This window comes from Schistocerca gregaria, unplaced genomic scaffold (genome assembly GCF_023897955.1).
Source record: "Schistocerca gregaria isolate iqSchGreg1 unplaced genomic scaffold, iqSchGreg1.2 ptg000199l, whole genome shotgun sequence".
Taxonomy (NCBI): Eukaryota; Metazoa; Arthropoda; class Insecta; order Orthoptera; family Acrididae; genus Schistocerca; species Schistocerca gregaria.
Window position 1 is genome coordinate 3055835 of NW_026061737.1, and position 5035 is coordinate 3060869.

The following is a 5035-nucleotide window of genomic DNA, read 5'->3' on the forward strand; positions in this document are numbered from 1 at the left end:
GACGAAAACGGACGGATTTCTCAGGTTTTTCCTACATATGAACACATTTCACATTCTCCCGTACAACGCGGCTGCTACTCCTCCTTTCATGCAGAATCTTAAGGTCCTAGCTCATATCCAAGGCACCAAAGCCAGCTAAAAAGTCAATAATCGATACTTAAAACTTGAATTGTACTACTTCTTACTGGCTATTACATCAACTTAGAAGCTTCATCTGTGTTCTACTATGGTGCTTTTAGTGTCTCCGCATACCGCAGCACGCGACATAGCTTTGAAGACGATAAGTACAACCGTTCCAGAGAGAAGAGCGGCCAATGTGACGATCTGGCTTTAAGTCGATTCGATAACAAATGACGAAAACGGACGGATTTCTCAGGTTTTTACTACATATGAACACTTTTCACATTCTCCCGTGCAACTCGGCTGCTAGTCCTCCTTTCATGCAGAATCTTAAGGTCCTAGCTCATGTCCAAGGCACCAAAGCCAGCTAAAAAGTCAATAATCGATACCTAAAACTTGAATTGTACTACTTCTTACTGGCTATTACATCATCATAGAAGCTTCATCTGTGTTCTACTATGGTGCTTTTAGTGTCTCCGCATACCGCATCACGCGACATAGCTTTGCAGACCATAAGTACAACCGTTTCAGAGAGAAGAGCGGCCAATGTGACGATCCGGCTTTAAGTCGATTCGATAACAAATGACGAAAACGGACGGATTTCTCAGGTTTTTACTACTTATGATCACTTTTCACATTCTTCCGTGCAACTCGGCTGCTATTCCTCCTTTCATGCAGAATCTTAAGGTAATAGCTCATGTCCAAGGGACCAAAGCCAGCTAAAAAGTCAATAATCGATACCTAAAACTTGAATTGTACTACTTCTTACTGGCTATTACATCATCATAGAAGCTTCATCTGTGTTCTACTATGGTGCTTTTAGTGTCTCCGCATACCGCAGCACGCGACATAGCTTTGCAGACGATAAGTACAACCGTTTAAGAGAGAAGAGCGGCCAAGTGACGATCTGGCTTTAAGGCGATTCGATAACAAATGACGAAAACGGACGGATTTCTCAGGTTGTTACTACATATGAACACTTTTCATATTGTCCCGTGCAACTCGGCAGCTAGTCCTCTTTTCATGCAGAATCTTAAAGTCCTAGCTCATGTCCAAGTCACCAAATCCATCTAAGAAGTCGATACGATACCTTAAACTTGAATTGTACTACTTCTTACTGGCTATTACATCATCATAGAAGCTTCATATGTGTTCTACTATGGTGCTTTTAGTGTCTCCGCATACCGCAGCACGCGACATAGCTTTGCAGACGGTAAGTACAACCGTTTCAGAGAGAAGAGCGGCCAATGTGACGATCTGGCTTTAAGTCGATTCGATAACAAATGACGAAAACGGACGGATTTCTCAGGTTTTTACTACATATGAACTCTTCTCACATTCTCCCGTGAAACTCGACTGCTAGTCCTCCTTTCATGTAGAATCTTAAGGTCCTAGCTCATGTCCAAGGCATCAAAGCCAGCTTAAAAGTCAATAATCGGTACCTTTAACTTGATTTGTACTACTTCTTACTGGCTAATACATCAACTTAGAAGTTTCATCTGTGTTCTACTATGGTGCTTTTAGTGTCTCCGCATACCGCAGCACGCGACATTGCTTTGCAGACGATAAGTACAACCGTTTCAGAGAGAAGAGCGGCCAATGTGACGATCTGGCTTTAAGTCGATTCGATAACAAATGACGAAAACGGACGGATTTCTCAGGTTTTTACTACATATGAACACTTTACACATTCTCCCGTGCAACTCGGCTGCTAGTCCTCCTGCATGTAAAATCTTAAGTTCCTAGCTCACGTCCAAGGCACCAAACAAGGGTAAAAAGTCAATAACCGATTCCTAAAACTTGAATTGTACTATTTCTTACTGGCTATTGAATCATCTTAGAAGCTACATCTGTGTTCTACAATGGTGCTTTTAGTGTCTCCGAATACCGCCGTTCGCGACATAGCTTTGCAGACGATAAGTACAACCGTTTAAGAGAGAAGAGCGGCCAATGTGACGATCTGGCTTTAAGTCGATTCGATAACAAATGACGAAAACGGACGGATTTCTCAGGTTTTTACTACATATGAACACTTTTCACATTCTCCCGTGCAACTCGGCTGCTAGTCCTCCTTTCATGCAGAATCTTAAGGTCCTAGCTCATGTCCAAGGCACCAAAGCCAGCTAAAAAGTCAATAATCGATACTTAAAACTTGAATTGTACTACTTCTTACTGGCTATTACATCAACTTAGAAGCTTCATCTGTGTTCTACTATGGTGCTTTTAGTGTCTCCGCATACCGCAGCACGCGACATAGCTTTGAAGACGATAAGTACAACCGTTTCAGAGAGAAGAGCGGCCAATGTGACGATCTGGCTTTAAGTCGATTCGATAACAAATGACGAAAACGGACGGATTTCTCAGGTTTTTACTACATATGAACACTTTTCACATTCTCCCGTGCAACTCGGCTGCTAGTCCTAATATCATGCAGAATCTTAAGGTCCTAGCTCATGTCCAAGGCACCAAAGCCAGCTAAAAAGTCAATAATCGATACCTAAAACTTGAATTGTACTACTTCTTACTGGCTATTACATCAACTTAGAAGCTTCATCTATGTTCTACTATGGTGCTTTTAGTGTCTCCGCATACCGCATCACGCGACATAGCTTTGCAGACGATAAGTACAACCGTTTCAGAGAGAAGAGCGGCCAATGTGACGATCCGGCTTTAAGTCGATTCGATAACAAATGACGAAAACGGACGGATTTCTCAGGTTTTTACTACATATGAACACTTTTCACATTCTTCCGTACAACTCGGCTGCTATTCCTCCTTTAATGCAGAATCTTAAGGTAATAGCTCATGTTCAAGGCACCAAAGCCAGCTAAAAAGTCAATAATCGATACCTAAAACTTGAATTGTACTACTTCTTACTGGCTATTACATCATCATAGAAGCTTCATCTGTGTTCTACTATGGTGCTTTTAGTGTCTCCGCATACCGCATCACGCGACATAGCTTTGCAGACGATAAGTACAACCGTTTCAGAGAGAAGAGCGGCCAATGTGACGATCCGGCTTTAAGTCGATTCGATAACAAATTACGAAAACGGACGGATTTCTCAGGTTTTTACTACTTATGAACACTTCTCACATTCTTCCGTTCAACTCGGCTGCTATTCCTCCTTTCATGCAGAATCTTAAGGTAATAGCTCATGTCCAAGGCACCAAAGCCAGCTAAAAAGTCAATAATCGATACCTAAAACTTGAATTGTACTACTTCTTACTGGCTATTACATCATCATAGAAGCTTCATCTGTGTTCTACTATGGTGCTTTTAGTGTCTCCGCATACCGCAGCACGCGACATAGCTTTGCAGACGATAAGTACAACCGTTCCAGAGAGAAGAGCGGCCAATGTGACGATCTGGCTTTAAGTCGATTCGATAACAAATGACGAAAACGGACGGATTTCTCAGGTTTTTACTACATATGAACACTTTTCACATTCTCCCGTGCAACTCGGCTGCTAGTCCTCCTTTCATGCAGAATCTTAAGGTCCTAGCTCATGTCCAAGGCACCAAAGCCAGCTAAAAAGTCAATAATCGATACCTAAAACTTGAATTGTACTACTTCTTACTGGCTATTACATCATCATAGAAGCTTCATCTGTGTTCTACTATGGTGCTTTTAGTGTCTCCGCATACCGCATCACGCGACATAGCTTTGCAGACCATAAGTACAACCGTTTCAGAGAGAAGAGCGGCCAATGTGACGATCCGGCTTTAAGTCGATTCGATAACAAATGACGAAAACGGACGGATTTCTCAGGTTTTTACTACTTATGAACACTTTTCACATTCTTCCGTGCAACTCGGCTGCTATTCCTCCTTTCATGCAGAATCTTAAGGTAATAGCTCATGTCCAAGGGACCAAAGCCAGCTAAAAAGTCAATAATCGATACCTAAAACTTGAATTGTACTACTTCTTACTGGCTATTACATCATCATAGAAGCTTCATCTGTGTTCTACTATGGTGCTTTTAGTGTCTCCGCATACCGCAGCACGCGACATAGCTTTGCAGACGATAAGTACAACCGTTTCAGAGAGAAGAGCGGCCAAGTGACGATCTGGCTTTAAGGCGATTCGATAACAAATGACGAAAACGGACGGATTTCTCAGGTTGTTACTACATATGAACACTTTTCATATTGTCCCGTGCAACTCGGCAGCTAGTCCTCTTTTCATGCAGAATCTTAAAGTCCTAGCTCATGTCCAAGTCACCAAATCCATCTAAGAAGTCGCTACGATACCTTAAACTTGAATTGTACTACTTCTTACTGGCTATTACATCATCATAGAAGCTTCATATGTGTTCTACTATGGTGCTTTTAGTGTCTCCGCATACCGCAGCACGCGACATAGCTTTGCAGACGGTAAGTACAACCGTTTCAGAGAGAAGAGCGGCCAATGTGACGATCTGGCTTTAAGTCGATTCGATAACAAATGACGAAAACGGACGGATTTCTCAGGTTTTTACTACATATGAACACTTCTCACATTCTCCCGTGAAACTCGACTGCTAGTCCTCCTTTCATGTAGAATCTTAAGGTCCTAGCTCATGTCCAAGGCATCAAAGCCAGCTTAAAAGTCAATAATCGGTACCTTTAACTTGATTTGTACTACTTCTTACTGGCTAATACATCAACTTAGAAGTTTCATCTGTGTTCTACTATGGTGCTTTTAGTGTCTCCGCATACCGCAGCACGCGACATTGCTTTGCAGACGATAAGTACAACCGTTTCAGAGAGAAGAGCGGCCAATGTGACGATCTGGCTTTAAGTCGATTCGATAACAAATGACGAAAACGGACGGATTTCTCAGGTTTTTACTACATATGAACACTTTACACATTCTCCCGTGCAACTCGGCTGCTAGTCCTCCTGCATGTAAAATCTTAAGTTCCTAGCTCAC